The sequence below is a fragment of the Nothobranchius furzeri genome, chromosome 10 (genome assembly GCF_043380555.1).
Source record: "Nothobranchius furzeri strain GRZ-AD chromosome 10, NfurGRZ-RIMD1, whole genome shotgun sequence".
NCBI classification, from domain to species: Eukaryota; Metazoa; Chordata; class Actinopteri; order Cyprinodontiformes; family Nothobranchiidae; genus Nothobranchius; species Nothobranchius furzeri.
In genome coordinates, this window is record NC_091750.1 from 72,108,626 (window position 1) to 72,128,686 (window position 20,061).

Below are 20,061 nucleotides of genomic sequence, written 5' to 3' on the forward strand. Positions count from 1 at the left end.
CTCCATCAAAAGAGATCTCTGCCAGGATTGTGTTGTTGGTTTTAACGGTCGTCAGGTCCTCCCAGTGGATGCAGGGGCACCTCCAGAAAATCTTGATAGTGGTGGCCAGATGGGGCCAAAGAAATTTTTGGGGTGGCACCCCAAATTGGTTCTTGCGGTAACTTTGGTTGAATTTAGTCTGTGGTGATGTGCTGCAAAGCACCTTTAATTTTAAAATAACTGTAGGTAATTTCACAAATGCAAACAAACATTTTAGAAAAATACATTTCAGTTATTTAAAATGTTATCCCAAATGTAATTTAAAAAATTGTTTAGGTTAATTCACCTGTAGCTGTGTTAAAAAACTATGGAGATAAAAACTTTTTTTAAAATGGTGAGCAGCAGAAACATGTGCTTTTTAAATTCTGATTATTTATTCATGCATTAATTGTAATATTTTATTTTGTTTCACATTTATGTCTTGAATAAACAGTATCAATATATGTTTTGACTGAACATTAATATGATTTGTTAACACTGGCTTTTCTTGGGTGGGCCAGCAATTTTCTAGGGCTGACCATGGCCACCCCTTGGGGGCGCCCTTGAGTGGACGCCACAGCTCACATCTTCTGTTGGAAGGCGGTCCAAACCTGTTTACTGTGATAAACCCGGATAAGTTGCCACCTTTGAGTTTCTCTTTTTTAATTACTCAACAAAATCTACTTGTACAGAGCATTTGGCCCAGAGGCATTGAAGCAGAAGTGGAGTTAATTATAATAGGAATCAATGGAAGTGAGAAAGGCAGCCCATCATGTTAACTAATGGACAAACAACACTGTGGCTGCTGGAGACAACACAGCATCCTCTTAAAAGCACAGATGATGGTTTTCTGACATGCCGACCATCCAGCACTAACTCTATTTACTCTTTAATAAATGCCACTCCTCTCTGACAGCTCCATAAGCCTCGACTGGGACAACTGTTGACATTAACTGTCATGGCTGGTGTGCATCTACATCACTGCAAACAGCATCCTCCCCCAGCTGAGGGCCAAATTAAATTAAAGGCATTTAGTCTTACATTATAATGACCACAAGCTGGAAAACTACACAGTAAATAGAGAGGAAAAGTGACTCTAAGTTGATGAATTATTGGATAATTGGGTTGGGCAGAAATTTCGACTCTGTGGGATGATTTGGAAACAGAAAATGGAAACATTTACACCCAGATCACATCCAGCAGATGAATCTACTCAACCAACACAACAGTTTTGTGTATTATTCTCTTTTGTTATTCATTTATTTAACTGATTTTAATGTGTAAAATTAATGTTCGCAGTAAAAATTAATCCTTCCTTCTTTCCATCCGTCCGTCCGTCTAAAAACAATATTCCCAGTTCTGTCTTTTTTCCAAAGGCCAGTCTTGTAAGTTCACTCATAAACCATTTTTCACTTGTTGTTTTTTTAACTATGCTCAACTCTGAGGGTTTCCTGCAGGCTGAACATGAAAATAGTCTCCTACACCTATCTCCTGCAGTAGCTTCTGATAAAAAACAGACGGTGAAACTCTGGGATTAGAAAATCCTGACAGATCTATGTCACACTGTCAATAACATTCATGGACTCACCCATCTGGACTCACGATGGGGAAGGCTGTTGTTGGTTTAGCTTCCAGGAAACAGCAGAGAACGTTTCGGCTAGTAGAAGCTAACTGTTAGCATTAGCAACTCTGCCACACAGCAGAACTCCTAAATTAAGTGGGAGTTTGGCCATAAATAAAACATCAACGTTGCAAAGGACTGAGTGGAGGACCCAGGAAGTGCGGCGCTTCGGTGAGTCCAACAACCATCCAATAGTTGCCTTCACGTGTCACAAACATGTAGGTAGTGGAGGTTTTTAGACACATGCAACAGAACCACTTTGTAACATTTTTTTTCTTTCTTTTTTTAATCTCCATAATTTATTTATTCATCAAGAGGAGCCAGTTGAGGTGGCTCGGGCATCTGGTCAGGATGTCTCCTGGACGCCTTCCTGGTGAGGTTTTCTGGGCACGTCCAACCGGGAGGAGGCCTAAAGGAAGACCCAGGACACGGTGGAGGGACTACGTCTTTTGCCTGGCCAGGGAACGCCTTGAGATTCCCCTGGAGGAGCTGGCCCAAGTGGCTGGAGAGAGGGAAGTCTGGGCATCTCGACTTAGGCTGCTGCCCCTACGAGCCGACTCCAGATAAGCGGATGAAAATGGATGGATACTTTATTTATAGCTAGATAATGTTAGAATGTTGTTAAAAGGCATGAACAAAGTTTTAAGCTCATTTGTTTTCATTCCCACTGGAGACCACAGCAGATGTGTTGAACTTGGACTTTATCTCTAAATATTTTTGTAAAATGTAACCCTTGCATTAATATCCTTCTGTTAATGTTTTACCTTTGCTGTCCTGATCAACAGGCAAAGGTCAGAGGGTCACCATGTCTCTGGGTTGTTCCATAATGGACGGCATTAACACAACCCCCAACACCAGCCTATAAACATAGATTTGTAATGGTGCAGCCTTGGCGTCCGTGTGGCGCTGCACTCGTAAGGTCGTGTTGTTGACATGACTCCTGTTGGTGCCAAAGTGCACCAACACTAATCCCAGGAGAGTTGCTTGTATTTATGATCTCCAACCCACCACTCTGCAGCACAGGTGAGGGTTTAAAGGTTGATTAGTTGGTGGTTTCTCAGCTGTGCATCAGTTGCGTGCTGAGATACAAAATAATAGATCAGGTTTATGAACTTGAGTTAGATTGTAGACGGAAGCCATCTGAGGGGTTGGGGGCGGGGCCCTGGGCTGCTGACTGAGCTCCATTTGTAATCCCGGAGCCGGGAACGGCGGCGGGACAACCATGTTCATAAACCTGCAGGACCTGATTACAGATCAGCTCCATGGCACAGATCTGTTCCTACCAGCAGCACGCTGCCTTAGCCTGATTACACCGAACACATCCGATGCCTGTGGTGTAATCGCACCGCCGTTCCACTGTAGCTGCGTGTTTTCTACCTGTTTGAGACGTTTGCTTCCCAGATTTCATCAGCAGCATTAATGCTGCGGCCCTTCCTTCCTCCTCCTTTTTATGTAAAAATTTCACGCTCAGCTGCCATTTTTATTCATGCAACACTAAATAAAGGCCAACAACTGCGACACATTCTAAAACATGATTTGCAACACGAGGTGGAATTAGGACTGAAAACAGCAATGGACTGGATTAACGGGATCTGGAAGTCACCGGTCAAATATTTGTTGCATCGTTGTTTAAAATGCAAACGGAGAACCACAAGAACCATCATAAATATAGAAAACAAACTGGGAATGTTCAAGTGGGTTTTCAGAGATGACTACAGTGGAGCTCTGACTTCAACGTTGGTGCAAGCCCAAGTCAAGATGGTCACCACAGATAATCAACATCAGCAAGAGCAAAACAGCTCAAACTCTATTTTAAACAATCTGAGCAGAATTTGAGATGCTAGTTGTTAGATGAGACAAACGGTCATTCATCCATTCATGAGACAAACTCTCAAAAGACCCAGCTCCAGATGTTCCTGTTCCATGAATCTCTTTGTGAGGGTTGTACTGGCTCATCCCTTTAGTTTTGCTGCTATAGACACATCCTCCTGGGAACCAAGCCTTCAGTCTGAGAGCCAGGGTTGGGAACATAGAGGTTTAGCTCTTTGGCTCTTGCTGATGGGAATGTCTTCAGATTAAGTACGGACCAGTGAAGTGATGGTGAAGTGGGACGAGCTGATCTCCCCTCTCACCAGGACGCTGCATCAGCTGGAGCCTCCGCGAGAACCTTTAGAGGTGACAGACTCGTGTTTCTGCATCACTAAAGAGAAATCTCAGTTAAAACAGAGAGAAGGATCCAGTTAAATAAAGTTACCATTAAAAGTTAAATAAAAACGATTACCGACACGTTTCCATTCTGAGATCCGGAGCTCTGGTATCAGAATCTGTTCCCCGAGGTTGGGGGTCCCATTCCCGACGGTAACGATGGGTTGTTAATTCTTGAAAGCACGACGACTTTGACATCGACTTTTCAGACAGGCGAAGTGAAAGTGCCGAGTGGCAGATGTCACAGTGCTAGCAAGCTGTTGGATGCCAGACTACTCTTTTATTGTCGTGCCCTTGCTGTAATTGCCCTCTGTCTCATGTCTGCATTAGTTGGGAAAAACATGAAGAATTTCCTGGATCTGTGCATCCGTCTGGCCCGTCTCCTGTTATTAGGAACAGTTGGCAATCAGATGTCAGCATCCGTCTGCTTTTAGCAATAAATCCCTGTGTTTTGGCAACGATTCCTCATTAGACCCCGAGTCCTAACAAACCTCAGAGTTTAGTTGTCAGAGGAGCGACTGGTTTTCAGGGATGTTCGCTGGCCGTTTCTGCTTCTGTGAGTAAATCCTGCCGAGACATCACTGTGACTCTGGGCAGCACAGATGCTTTTGATCTGATGAGTCTCTGTGAAGATGCTGTCAGAAACACAACTGTTTTTTTTTTTAAATTACTGGATTATTCCCACAATAAACCCCAGACTTACTACAGCAAACTAACCCACACCCACCAGGTGCTCATGAAGTAAAAATCTGTTACGGTAATGAACGAAGACAAGCTGCATGGTGGCCTCGCTGCAGGAAGGTTGCAGGTTCAAATCCTGGCTCCAGCTTTTCTGTGGGGTTAGCATGTTCTCCCCAGGTATACGTAGAGTTAGAAACAAACATAAACCATCATCGTTGTCTACAGAGCTCTACCACAGCTGTCACTGATGAACACAGCATCAGTAGCTTAGGAATCACGCAGAACCTGTCGCTGTAAATAAAGGAGAAAGTCAATAACGAAGTTAAAAAGATAAAATTTAATTAAAATCACAGCAGAATAAAACTGTGCCAGCAGGATAAACATCTTATGGAGACACAGAACAGTAAAGTGGGAATTCAGGTGCGATGGACTCGTGGAGATCTGTGGATTTAGCTAAAGCGGCACACGCTGGATCCACTCTGGACTTTCATCCATGGTGGGACCGTCAGCAGGAGCGTGCCCGTGCAGCAGGTCGGATCCATAAGCAGGGGCACCGCCCTGTCCCCGTTACGAGTCGGCCCGTCGAGTTCCTGCTGGACTGTTGCCTTTATAAGAATGGTAAATGGCCTGTATTTGTATGGCACCTTCTTAGGGTTCTACGACCCCCCAAGGCGCTTTACAACACAATCAGTCATTCACCCATTCACACAAACATTCACACGCTGGTGGGGATGAGCTACGATGTAGCCACAGCTGCCCTGGGGCACACTGACAGAGGCGAGGCTGCCGAGCACCGGCGCCACCGGTCCCTCCAACCACCACCAGCAGGCAAGGCGGGTTAAGTGTCTTGCCCATGGACACAACAGCAGCATTCTCTGGTAGGAGCCGGGATCAAACCTGCAACCTTCTGATTACTGGACAATCCGCTCTACCTCCTGAGCTGCTGCGGTCCCTAAGAGGAGATGAGGGTGCGGTGTTTTACACAAGTCCAGCTCCTGGCTCCGATGGCCTCTTCAGCATCACTAGTGCCGGGTCAGCGGACAGCACTAGAAACACGTGTCCAAGCGCAACACTTGACACGACACCTTAACTTCTATAACGACAGCAGAAACGTCCCAGGAGGACTCGGACCAGGCGGACGGAGGGGTGCAGTCTCCCTCAGGAACATTAAAGCAGGTGTTCTGAGGCTGACAGGAGGAGAATCCTCGTTCTGAGGTTCTGACGCATCAGACCGGTTCTGATGTGAGCGGTCTGTGTCGGAAATCACACTCGTTACCCGGACAACGGTGGCAGAGGAGTTAAGTACCCACACTGTAACCAGAGGGTTGCAGGTTTGCACCCCACTCTGTTGTCGTGTCCTTGGGCAAGGCACTTCACTCTCCTTGACTGCTGTTGGTCGAAGGTGGTGGCCTGTCAGTGAGTCCCAGGGCAGCTGTGGCTACAGTGTAGCTCATCACCATCAGTATATGAACGGATGAATGACGTGTAAAGCACCTTGGGGGGTTCTAGGACTCTAAATGAACAGATCAAACCTGGATCCAGACCATCTCTCCTCCATCTCGCCATAAGAACGAGTGACCTCCTCCACTTTCAAACCAGCTGTGTTTGTTTCCTGATGTTTCTCCGCCCATCACAGCATTCCTCTGTCAACAGTCATCGTGTCCTCACATTGTTTACAAATGTGTCCAAGCGGCACAGTTTAAACAACAACATGTCCGTGTGTTGGGAAGTTCCCCATAAACATCTGAGCTGGGACTTGATGAATAATAGAGCAGTTATCTGATGAATAATATCCAGGGAGGATTTTCACGCTGCTCTACAACACTCATCTCGATAATCTCCCCTGAACGCAGCCGTCTGTTTCCACGACGACATGCTCGCCTCTAGGGCGCGCCACCTGTGAGGCGCTTTCGGGTCAGATGGATCAGCCACAGGTGGCCGGATCACCACTCCTTTAATCTGACTGCCTCTATCTGACAGCTGTTCCATCCGCAAGACGAAGGAAGCGTTTAATTACTGTTGTGACAAATGGTGGGGGCATTAAGTGGGCTTTGGTGAGCAAATGATCCCAGTGATGGCAGCAGGGGGAGTCGGCCATGATTCATATAGATGAGCCATGAATTATTAAGCTGCCCGACGCCCTGCAGCCATCTCGCTGTCTGCATCACCGGGAAAACCAAAGGTGGATGAAAGGATTTCAGGAGGGGACACCTGGGTGATGGAGGTGAGGGGGGGGGGGGGGGGGATGCTTCTCAAAGCTCTTCAATTATGCAAAAATTATGCTAATGCTATCAAAGAGCTAAATGTTGTGGTAGCTGAGGTTACTTATTTCATCTCCCCCCAACTTGGCGCAAATCGTGTTCATGGATAAATGCATTTATGACGTTTTCTCTGATGGATATTAGTGAAAATTAGAAGAACACTTACATTTATAAACGTAACTATGAATTTTTGTTCTTCTATCTTGTGGTTATTTAACCTTTTTGCTGGTTTTTGTGGACTCAGACCTCAGTGCTGCACGACTTCCTGTCTCCAGGCACCAGAGGAGATAAATTTAAAATGTATCCTGATCTCTCACCTCCAGATGGTCCTCTTTGTTTTTTTCTGCATGAAAGCTTTATATTCAGCACGCTGTTTACCTTGCTAAGATGACATTCCTCCTACCTGCAGTGTGGGTGAGTTCCTGCAGTTAAACATTGATTTTTTGAGCTTTGTGGAAGAGTGCAAACACTTTGAAAGGTAAAGTTTTGACCCTGATGCTCTTGTGCACGCTCCAAGGCCTAAGTGTTTTTTCCCCCTAGGAAATATGAATAAATAGTCACCCTTTTTATGCTAAATTATATGTTTAAATCTGCTGCTCAGTGGAAAGTCTGTCAGAGGATCAAAGTTTTATTCTATCATTTAGAATAAACACGTTAGTTTATTTCTGCTGATGGAAAAAATCACCATGAAAATGCTACATCTGAACCCGCTGATCACCCACGTGTCTCACGTCCAAACCTCACAGCATTAATGAGTAAGACTTTAAATCCTGCTGAAACCCCCCGGTCAGATGAACTGCTACCTGAAACTGGAGCGCCAGAGCTTTTCCCCCACAGCGATCAACTCACAAGGCATGCATGTATACAGAGCAGAGCAGATGTGTTGACGTAACGCGTGAATGTCCTCTTTAATGCCATGTCATGAAAGCAAAAACCACTTTTTAGTCAAACTGTGGCTTTTAGCTTGTTAGCTTTAGCTGACGGAGGCTGGATTTTTATTTTTCCTTCACCAATTTGGACTTTTCAAAGTTTCCTTCATGAACAGTAATCATGTAGAACATAAACATTTCTAATTAAATATTGGATTTTTGTTGGACACAAAGAAGCCATGTTTAATTATAAATTAGCTGATACCTGATGAATTGGATTTACAGATTTAGCCACTGGAGCTCTTTCATTTGGTTTCTATCATGTTTATAAATCAGAATCTGACACAGGAAGAGCTGAGATATGTCTCTTTGGCATTTTTCACCAGTGCTGCATAAGTTTCCTTCCAGAAGGATTTCAGAAGGCTGTAATTCCCTCTGAGTGTGCCTCCTCCTGACCAAATTACTACTACATAATTGCTCAGAAGAACACATGACCAGCGTCCTAAGAAGACACAGTCAAAATGACCTCCTCAGCAGTGCATGAAACCGTTACAGTAACAGAGTCACGGGAGGTTTTACCGGGCCGTTTGTGCTCAGCCACTTCCTGGATGTTTGCTGTTTCCACTTCAGGTGTTGTTAAAGCAGAGGTGCAGGATCCAGATGGTTACTGGTGATGATGGCGACCAGTGGATCAGCTATTCTACTGCCCTGCTGCTCATTTAGAGCTGGTACTGTCACACCCTGTCCTGTCTCCCCGTTTGGTTCAGCCCTGTGTCTTCATTAATTGCTCCCACCTGCCTCTTGTTTCTCAATCACCCAAGCTCCCGGCCCTCCTGTATTTAAACCCCCTTCAGTTCTCTGTAGTTTGTTGCCTCAATGTTCCCATGTCCAGCGTGTTAATCATTAAAACCTTTAAACGTCTTACCTGTCTGCCTGTCTTCCTGTCCAGCGCTTGGATCCTCATCTGATCACCGCTTCGCTCACCGGCACGCTCGTGACAGGCTCTCTTCCAAAAACCAAATGAAAAGTTCAATCAGCATCTTTTAGTGCAAACTTCTTTACTCTTAGGTGTAAAACCCGGGCAGACCTCTGGGGGAGCACCATCCCTGAATGCTCTAAGAACGAAAGAAGCACGGAATGGTGGTGGAGGCATCCGTCCATTTGGCTCCATTAAAGCCGGGCGGACACTGTGTGACTTTTTCACTCGTAGCACTCCGCTTCAGCTCAAACTGAACGACTTCCTCGCAGGGCAGATCTCACGAGTCATGTGCTCACACTGTACGACCCAGTTCTCGGATGCAACCTGCTCACACTGTACGTCTGGTATCAACACGTCAGACCTAAAATATGCTAAAAATAGCAGTTTTTACTCAACACGTCAGACTTTTGCCTGTTGTCCTTTGGGAGTGCTGCAGGAGGACACACAGGGATTTATGGGGGTTGGATGAGGAAAACGAAATAAAGAAAGTAAATCTGTGTTTTGTGATCAGTTTAATTTGACATGAACACGACAAACACGCTTTCATGACAATCTTTGTGAGTAAAAAAACGTGTAGAAATAAAAATGAACAACGTGTGTTTTTAGGGAAATAGCGGGCGAGCGGTGTTGATGCAGGATTGCGCATGCGCCGTGAGCGGTTCTGATACATTTTGGATCGCAGCTGCTCGCAGCGCCGCTTCAACAGTGCGATACCCTCACGAGGGACGAGCAAAATTTCAAACATGCCAGAAGTCCGTGCGAGCTCACGATTGCTGATCGGTAGCTGGTCACGTGGTGTTAATCACCTCTTGTAACTCCTGTACACTACACGACGCTCGGCGCAAAACTCGCCCCGATCTCGTGGATTCTCGCACGAGTGGAAAATCGGCTCAAAAAAGTGAAAAATTCGCACAGTGTACGCCCGGCTTAAGACTTTGTGAGAGTGGGGGTGGGGGGCTCCTCCTGGGTGTGTCAGTTGATGACTCCTGGGGGAGCTCATTGGCCTTTCGGGGGAGCCGAGCTCCCCTCAGCTCCCCCATAATTTGAACCCTGTCTAAAACAATCCTGAAGACGAAGGACAGACTTCCATCAATATTTCATTTTGATGCAGAAAAAATAAACGAGACAGTCACAAAACTCCAGCAGGATTAATGATCTCAGGATTTTTAAACCACTTTTTGTGCCCGAGTCTGCGGCCTGGTCAGAAATGTATAAAATCACACTGATTTGGTACGAAATACACTTTCAAAAGTCACAACTGTAAACAAATCAATGCTTATTTTCTTTTTGCAATTTAATCACAAAAGTTTCCCGATTTACTTTTGTCACAATTCTGCCTGCTTGGAAAGTCAGACCCCCTGTTTTGTCTCCAGTCCCTCCCAAAGTTGTCTCCTATTATTTTACCCTTCCAGTCCTACTCAGGAGCTCGACTGAGGATGGTTCCAAATGTCTGTCCCAGCTCTTACGGGGCTAGTCACAAAGAAAACGTGTCTTGTTAAGGTTTCAAACATGGTCAACACGATGCTTCGCAGCTCACACGAGGAAGATGAGGACCGCTGAAAACATTTCGAGACATTCTGGAAACCTTTGAGTGAACATCCTCCACACAGAGATGATGGCTGAACAAAGACGAGAGATGATGCTGATCAGAAAACGTCCATCAGCTGAGTCCGGGTTGCTATGGTGACCGTAAATGTGTCTGTGTGTCTGACAGCGCCGCGCCCGTGTGATATTCTAGTTTCTTGTTGTAGGACTCTGAATAAAGAGACGAATTAGGAAAAAAAACATTTTTTTCTGTGAAAAATGAGTCAGTTTGAAATGTTTCTGGAGGCTTAGAGACTTCAGCTGTGTACAGAAGATGCTGCAGCCTGGCAGACAAACCAATTTGCGTCTGCGTCGCTTGTGAGGTGAAATGACGCCGTTAAACAAAGTCTTCCCCACCGGATCCTGATGAACCGCAGCATCATGACTCAGGATCACTCTCACCTCGCAGCCTTGAGTCATAAAGGAGATCATCACTTTCACAATGTCGGCTCGACTGAAAGCAGCTTAGCTTCTGCTAACCGTTTCTGGAGTTTGTGTCTTTCAGTCCGTGCATCACATCCATCCGCAGCTTAAAGTAGGTCAGAACAGGCTGGTATGCTGACGCACGGCCGACTCCTGCAGGTTGGTTGTGGAGCAAAAGTTTGCTGACGGATTAGAGCTCCGTCTGCAGCAACAAACAGAGACACACAACAAGTGAGGGCTAATTGATTTTTCTGTCACTGTAAACAAATAAATGCTCCTCATCTCGTGTCACTGGCTGCAGCCCCTGTCTGCTGCTCTGGTAAACCCCATTCATCACACATGGCCGGTGCGGGACTCATGCATGCCCTACACACACACACACACACACACACACACACACACACACACACACACACACACACACACACACACACACACACACAGTTACAGTCCCAGAGCTGATTTCATATGCAGCGTTTGCAGCTGCTGACCTCCAGCGTGTTAGCTGCCAGTCGCTTTAAGAACACGACTTCCTGTCCTGCTGCAACAACTTTATGTCTCTCTCTTTATAAACTACAGAGGAGTGCAATTAGTTTGTTTTCTATAGCATTAAGACCTCGGAGCACCATTTGTTCTTTCAGAGACTTTAAATGATCTCCCTCTCTGCCTCGGTGCCGGGATCAGGAAGGTGTTTGCTCCTAAATCGGGACAGCAGCCGCCACACATGCAGCTTGACCACATAAAAAGTATTCCTGTTTGTTTCCAGGCAGCCGGAGCTTCACAGAGGGCAGATGTCCTATTTATAGAGGATGTATATTTTATACTTCAGCTCTGAGTCACAGCTCACATCACTTCACGTCCAACAGAACAAACCAGTCAGACATGCTGGTTTTTTCTGCATGAATCAATTAAGCACTTTAATTATAGCGTTTAAAATTCTGCACGGGCCTCCAGACTTATCTCTCGGCACAAAAATGGGAAAAGGATGGGAATTAATGGGAAGAAATTTTAATTATTACATTTTCTTTGGGGGTAGTTAATGAAAACTACCAGCTTAATGCTGTTTTATATCCTGATACATGAAATGTGTTTGGAATATTTCAGATTCCATAATTCTTAGACAACAGACGTTCTGTCGTCTCTCCTAAACACTAGAGCGAGTGTTTGATGATAATACGTGAGCTACAGAGGCCTGTGTGTGTGTGTGTGTGTGTGTGTGTGTGTGTGTGTTGTTTTTGTGCAAACAGCTTCAGATTTAACTCGGTTCCTGTTAAAGATGAAATTACATGAAGGATTCAGCTTCTTGGATGTCTGTAAAAAGCTGTAAAATATGCTGAGTAAACAATGATTTTACTGGAGGCTTTCATCCAGGTGAGTGGGCGGGGCTTTCACCAAGGGGAATGGGCGTGGCTTTTTATAGTCTCTCTCTCTACACATATGGCCACAGCTCATAAACAAACGTTGTGAAGTTTGCAGATGACGCCACCGTGTTGGGGCTCATTACTAAGGGTGACGAGGAGCAGCTGTCTTCATGGCGATTGGCTAATAGCCTTCTGCTCAACACTTCAAAGACCAAAGAGCTGGTAATAGACTACAGGAGGGAAAAGACTGAGATCCAACCCTAAATCATCAGGGGAGACTGCGTGGAGAGAGGATGGCAGTCTACAGCTTCCTGGGATTGAGCATAGAAGAGCATCTATGGAAGATGAATACCTCGGAGCTGCTGGAAAAGGCCCAGCAGCAGGTGAACGTCCTCAGATCCATCAGAGGCTGCTGGCATCCTACAGAGCAGCCATAAAAGCATCCTTATATATTGTATGTATGGGGTAAAGCAGCTGTAGCCCAGGGGAAAGCACTCCAGGAGTTCATTCCCACCTCCCATTACTGAAGACCTCCACAGCTCCAGCGGTCTCAGGAAAGCCACCAATACTGCCGTGGACACACCCCATCCCACCTGGCTATTCTGTTTTTGGGCTGCTGTCCTCAGGAAGACGATATGGGGCGATCGGAGCGAGGACAAACAGATTCAACAGCAGGTTTCATCCAGCTGCCATATCTCGTCTCAATGTTGAGGAGAGAACGTCATTGTGAAGTCTGCTGAGTGTGTGTGTGTGTGTGTGTGTGTGTGTGTGTGTGTGTGTGTGTGTGTGTTCTGCTATTCTGTTTACATAATCGACTTCACAATAATGAGAATTTCATTAAGTGCGGTGAGTCATTTATTCACAGATTTTTTTTATTAATGTTTAAAGCATCCCATAATCTGACCTCATAGTTTGGGACTACAGAGATGCTGTCGGGGAGGATTTTTAATCGGGTTCCTGTCGTGTTTCGTAAGTTTCCTCATTTGACATGAAGACGTGTCGGGAGAGGGAAACACAAGGCTAATGTCAGACCTAACAAGAGGTGTGGGTGAAGGAGGAGATGAAGAGTGACTCCAGGTGATTAACTTGATGGAACGTCTTTCCTCCTTGTTGCTGCGGCTCAGAGCAGCGATGATTTACTGTGAGACACGTTCAAATGAAGCAAAATCATCAGAAAAAGGAGGATTTTGGGTGGGAAAAAAGCATGTATAACAAACATGAAGGTTTTTGTAAATCTGGTTCAGGTGGATTTTTCTTTCTTTATAAAAGAGAAAACAAGAAGATCGATGACAGAATTCCCGTTACTCCTGCATACAGCTCGTCTCCTTCCCTGACATGACTGAAGCAGGAATTCACGGTGATTTCAGACTTTCAAGTGTCACAGCAGGCCATGATGGCCTCGGCGTTTGGATTTTCATATCAAATTAACTTCCAGACCTCGGTTCTGCGAAGCCTCTCTTGATTCGTCTCTCCAGCGGGAGCCCTGCGGGACCTCGGCGTGTTAAACACAGCCGGGTTCAGGCAGGAATAAAGCTGAGGTTAGCTTTGATGGCACATTTCATTTCTGCCTGCCGCCGTCAGCACTTTGAGAGCGGCAAGGAAAATTAATTGTGGCACGTGTTGCTCATCCAGCTCGAGTTGAAAAGACAGCTTTGTCATTCATCACAAAGAGAGTCGGCGAGAAGGATCGAGCTCTCCGAGGTTCGATGGAGGAACCGTACGGGCGTGAGCACGTTAAGCCCTAACCCTCGGAGACAGACCCCCCTAATCCAATGAAAAACTGGTTAATAATCTGGACTCACCAAAAATTACTCTGAATTACTTATTTTTGTCTCCTAAAGTCCCTATTTGTGACATCACAATAAGGGACATTTTCAAACTGTCTGCAGACACTCTTGATTCCTGAAACTGAAATTGACTTTTTAAGATAAATGTTGGTGTTTTTAGAGGCAGTAAAGATCCATAGAGTTGGTCTGCATAGTGAAGAAGACTGTTTCTAACTGGCGCTGCAGCAGTTCTTCACCTCAACTGCAGGTTTCACCAATGAGAAAACAGCTCAGCTGTGAGACGGCAACAGGAGAGGTTGGTGAGTGAAATGAGGAGAAATTACTTTGGTATAATTATGACTTTTAGGACTGAACTGCAGCAAAATAGTCCAAAAGATCGGCCCGTTTGCTGGATTATCGCAGTTACACAATTCACTCCACATGATCAGAGACAATTCAGTCTGAATAAAGTTGAAAACTTTCATAATTTCTGCAGATTCTGTGATTCCAGCGAGTCTCCAACTGAGAGAAATATCTTTCATCATTAGTTTGTTGATGCTTTATTGGAAGGACATTAATTGTATTCAGTTCAACTTCATTTATATGGCGCCAAATCACGACAAGAGTCGTCTCAAGGACCTTCACACAGTAAACATGCAGGCCAGGTCATTAAGCCAATCAGTAAAAAGTTTCCTATATAAGGAACCCAGCAAGTCTCATCAAGTCACTGACTAGTGTCAGTCTTTACAGCAATCCTCATACTAAGCAAGCATGTAGCGACAGTGGAGAGGAAATCTCCCTTTTAACAGGAAGAAACCTCCAGAGAATCCTGGCTCAGTATAAGCAGCCATCCTCCACGACTCACTGGGATCGAGAAGACAGAGCACACACACACACACACACACACACACACACACACACACACACACACACACACACACACACACACACACACACACACACACACGTTACATTGTGATTTCTTAGTAAATATTCTATTTGGTGAGAGATGAACTTTATTGTATTTATCCTAGTGAATCTATAATTAAATGGATAAACTAGTAGTAGCACATCCAACGTCAAAGAGAGTAAAAAGTTATTATCAGGAGAGGGAGAATGTTTAAGTGGTTAGCAGCAGTGTGCTAGACGATGGCCCCCTCCATGAGGCCACCACAGCTCAGTGGAACATCATTGTAGCTTCTTCTGGGGAGAAAAACACTTAGAGAAAAAATAAAGTTAACAGCTGAAATAGCAGAAAATAATACAGTTAAAGAGCAGACTGTAGAAGAAAGTAGTAGAGTGTGAGAAGTGGCCAGTGTGTCCTCCAGCAGTCTAAGCCTATAGCAGCATAACTACAGCGATAACTCTGGATAACCTAGCCTTTTTAGATGGAGGCATGTTGGAGGCAGGGCAAGGGAGAGCCGTCTTTACCGACTGTACACTCCACCTCCCTCTACTCCCCCACTTGTCCAGATCTGGGCTAACATCAGATTAAAGGTTTGTTTGGGTCCGTCTGCACAGATGTAATATTTAGGATCGATCTTGGATTTCCTTTGGGGTTATTTTACTCCAAAACAAATTAGCATTAATACTCAATGATCTGAGTTTCACAGATTGTTCTTTAAAACGACTCGTTACATGAACTTTGAGGCAAAAAGCAGCTGAAAACTAAAGATGCTTTGACTAAATGATGAACCTCCTTTATCTCGGGGAGTTTGAGTAAAGGTTGGTGCTGTCCTGAGGCAACATGAAACTAAAACAGGATATTTATGCCAAATGTTTAAAAAATGGTTTAAATGAAAATCGTTCTTGGTTTTCCTTGATGATAAAATCTAAGAAAAGCCCAAAAGTCATGAGTTTTACTCGGTAATGACGGCCCGGGTTCCTGCGGTGGTTTAGGGGTTAAATCTATGAGGGTTTCTCTGAAAACATCCGTTTCGGTCTGAATCTGCTGCCTGACCAGAACATCTTCATGGGAAAAAATCTAACTTCAACCAGTTTTCAGCTTTAAAATGAAACGTTTCATTAATATTTAAGCAAATGAAAAGCTGCAGCTTTTGCACAAGGAGCCCAAACGAAGGCACAGTTTTTGACTAAATGATGAAGCTTCCGCTGCGGGACTTCGACTGACGGTTAATGCTTTTCCCGACAGAGCGAATAAAGAAGATGCTTTTCCTGAGTCGGAAGTCTTAAACGTAAATTGTTTTGGGAAGCATGGGGCTGGGATCTCTTCTATTCAAATAACCCCACCCCTTAAGAATTCTAACCGAGCCAATCAGCGCTGAGTGGCGTACGTCACACTGCAACGCTGAGTTTCTCATAAGATGAGGTCTGAAGCAGAGGTCGCTGCGGCTCTTTCCTCTGTCCTAAATGACTTGAACATGTCTTTAAAACCACTACAAGCCTTTCTTCTTAAGAGAGATGTTTGTGCCGTCGTCAGACACCGTTTTTGACTACAGCTAAAAAACGACAGCGTCGCTCGGTAGTCTGCATTTCCGCCTTTCTTCTGATTGGTTATTTTTGAGCTGTCTAGTCCCGCCCCTCACGTGCCTCTCTGCCTGTGGGTAACCAGACTCGTTCTCTGTGCAGACAGAGGACGAGTCTGACAGGCCAGACTAGAGATTTACGTAAAACACAACACATTTTATCAGCTGGGACTAAAACAAGCAACCAGACGGTGATACCAACCCTTTTGGGTTTTTCTTTGAAAAATTCATGTTTCCATTTCCAGATTTTCTAAATATCTCCTGAAAATTTCAGCTTCCAGTGAATAGCCTGGGCGTGGGCGAACGTGGGCGAACAGAGGAGGAGACGCTTGAGATGCTATTGTGGAGGACAAGCCCTACATGGTAGTGTACCACCGACAGATAACTGGAGTGGCTGAAATGAAGAAATCCTACCAATGGCTAGAAGGACTGGTCTGAAGGACAGCACAGATGCACTCATCATGGCTGCACAGGAACAGGCCCTGAACACCAGAGCAACAGAGGCCAAGATCTACCACACCAGACCAGACCCAAGGTGTAGGCTATGCAAAGAGGCTCCTGGGATAATCCACCACATAGCTGCAGGTCTGAGCTGCTGGCAGGGAACGCATCCATGGAACGCCACAATCTAGCGGCTGGCATCGTGTAGAAACATCTGTGAAGAGTATGGACTGGAAGTCCCAAGGTCAAAGTGGGTACCACCCCCTAAGGTGGTAGAGAACGAGAGCGCCAAGCTCCTGTGGGACTTCCAGATCCAGACCGACAAAATGGTGATGGAGAACCAACCAGACGTTGTGGTGGTGGACAAACAACCGAGCACAGCTGCTGTGGTTGATGTGGCGTTACCAAGTGATGCAACATCAAGAAAAAGCAACAGGAACAACTAGAAGTACCAGACCTGAAAAGACCTGGAAAATGGTCCCTTTAGGCATCTCAGAGAAATGGGGACACACTAAATCCGTAAAGATTCGGTAAAATAACTCAGGGTGAACTCCAGGAACGTGGAGTCGAACCTTTTACTCGGGTGAAACTGAAAGTGGATTCAATCGTTCCTAAAACATTTACTCATCTGGATGCTGAAGGAGGAAAAGTTTCATAAAATTCCACCTACGAGTCTTGTAACCATCTGACTTCAACGCCCTCCTCCATCTGATATCCAACTCTCTGCTCTTGGCTCAGCCTGTAAATATATGCATGTCACATTCCTACATATCATCTCCACATTCCCTCAGTGGTGGGAACGACACACATCACGTCCGCTAATGAAGTGAGCGTAAAGACAGGGACGAGGCCTTCATGCTAATCTAACTGTGAGGTGATGAAAGCTGCAGAGCGCGAGTGCTATCTGCTAATGAAAAGAGACTAAAGGACTCAGAACTCGTTAAGTGGATTTTTAATACCAAAGCAGAGACGATAAGGAGGAGCTCAGTGAGAGGAAAACTTAAATTAATGTTTAGCGCTGAAAGAGTGACATCAGATCTGACCAGCTGAGCATCGGAGAACAGAGCAGAATGACTCAGATAGGTGCGGGGGGACTTTGGTGCAGCAGGAAGAGTTGGATCTGTACCGACTCAGAAATGCTGAAAACAGAAGTGGCTGAAACTCTGAATATTTAAACACAAAACTTTCCCCTTTACACCAGGTTTTCAGTGCAAACGGAGCCAAGGTTTGCACTTTTGACCTCATTTGGCTTTCTAAAGAAAGAGTGCATGGCTTTAATTATTAATCTGTGATGTGTGGAATATTTAAAAACAAACTTTTTCTTATCTGAATAACTTAATAAAATCTTTTTTAGCCTCCCCTCAGCTTGAGAAGCTGAAACATCACATTGTCAAACCCTTTTAAAGCATTTAAACGTATTTATGTTGAAAATAATCCCAGTTTACTCCTCACGTAGCCTCGGGCCTAAAAGGGAACACACGTTCTTACAGCAGGTTGCATCATGCTGTAATGAGCTAAAGTAACGTTTCCTCAGTCGACTTGACTTTAGCCAGTGGGCTTTAAAGGTGTTTTAGGCTCTTGTGAAGGTTTAAATGATTTAAGGACGTTTTAAAGCTGCAAGCTGAAGCTTCTAATGATTTGTTGGTTTTATTCATTGAGAGCTGTGAAACATAAATGTAACCTGTAAGGATCTGTTCCAACTAGTTAAATTGCATTTCTTGCAGAAATGCTGTTTGAATGCTGGATAGCTTAAACTGTTAGCTGAATCTGCTTGATAGCTGAACTGAAATTGAAACTAAGCAAAACTTTCAAAATGAGCTGAATGCATTGAAAGATGTAGAAGCAAAAAGCACCAACAAGCAAGTAAAGTACAAAAAGTAAGTGAATAATAAACATAATCCTAAACAGCAGAAAACTGAAATCTGTGAACACTGTATAAAAATCTGAACAGCTAAAATGTCAAAACACGTTATTTCAGTAGGACAAGTTTAACAGTTTAATATTTACATTAAGCTGAACTGTGAAATTAGCATCACATGCCAAATTTGGAAACTGATTGCTGAAGCTGCTGAATAGCTGAAGTGAAGCTGAAACTAAGCTAAACTGTCAAAATGAGCTGAATGTATTTATTTACTCATTTTTTCCCAAGTGTCTTGTCTGGCTGTGAAGCAAACATAATTAATATCTGAATGCTGGTAACAAGCCTTAGAGATTTACTCTCAGGTGGAGCATCAAAGCGTCTGCTTTTAATGTCACGCCTGATGCTTAAAACTTTATTGTTATTGTTGTTGAATGCAATTTAATTCCAACCAGACACTGAGTCAGAGGTGAAAGAGAAAGGAAAAGACAAAAAGTGTGTGTGTGTGTGTGTGTGTGTGTGTGGGGGGGGGGGGGGGGGGGGGGTGTCCACAAAAATAAACAATAATAAACAAGAGTCTGCTTCTAGACCTGCAGAAAGGGAAAGAATAGAAAAAAATGGGACACACATTAATAGATCAGGAGCAATCTATCACAGCGTCAGCCAGATGATGGAATATAAAATCAACATTGTTTAACTGAACAATCAAATGATAATAAATCATAGTGCATTTAGTGGCAATGACAGCCTTAATACATGTGTTTAACGTGCCCAAGCCCATACTTATGAGAGTACCATGTGAGCACCTGTGTGTGTACACGCGCTTGTTTATGTAAGGCGCGTCCAATAGAGCGTGTGAGGGACCACAGATCCGCCCCCTAAAGATGTGTAGGAGACGGAGGGGGCTCCAAGTCCCAGAGATCCAGGCGCTGCCCCAGAACACAGGAACCCCAAGGAGACTGCAACCAGAAAGGCCCCAGCCCCCCTTGAGAGGCACAGAGGATCGCCCCGGGAGGGCCACAACCAGCAGCCAGCAGAGTCCCACGAGATATCAGCAGCAAGCCTGCAGCCTCCCGCCCCCTAGCCGGCCGAGCCCGGGACCCAGGGGCGACCACCCCCTGCCGAGGACCCAGCAGAACCCAGGGACCCAGACCCCACCAGCCAGGCAGCCACCGGGATTGATCAGGCAGATGCCAAAAATCTTAAACCCCCTTACCCGGAAGCCACAAACACTCAGGCAGACCAAGGCACCGCACTCCACACCAGGTGTGGCAGGGGGAGGGGAGACGAAGATCTATATCAACAATAGAAGTTCCAGGAGAGGGGAGGAGTCAAAGGCCCCACCTGACATATACAGTCATAAACAAACACAGTCACACACTCCCTCCCTCATGCTCACACATGCACATACAACCAAAGACTTACAAAAATGCATGCCGGACACCCACTCATGCTCCCCATACACACCCTATTCACTCTGGTCCCCGTACTGCTGCACATGGGGTACA

At 45.1% G+C, this 20,061-nt stretch overlaps 1 long non-coding RNA gene across 1 annotated transcript; it reads right to left on the reverse strand.

The window, feature by feature from the left end:
- Positions 1 to 2,919: 2,919 nt before the first annotated feature.
- Positions 2,920 to 8,644, reverse strand: LOC129152470 (uncharacterized). Its single transcript, XR_011521861.1, has 4 exons — positions 8,235 to 8,644; positions 4,336 to 4,816; positions 3,921 to 4,227; positions 2,920 to 3,839 (listed from the first exon to the last, which is right to left on the reverse strand). It is a non-coding gene; the product is annotated as an uncharacterized lncRNA (long non-coding RNA).
- Between the last annotated feature and the right edge of the window lie 11,417 nt (positions 8,645 to 20,061).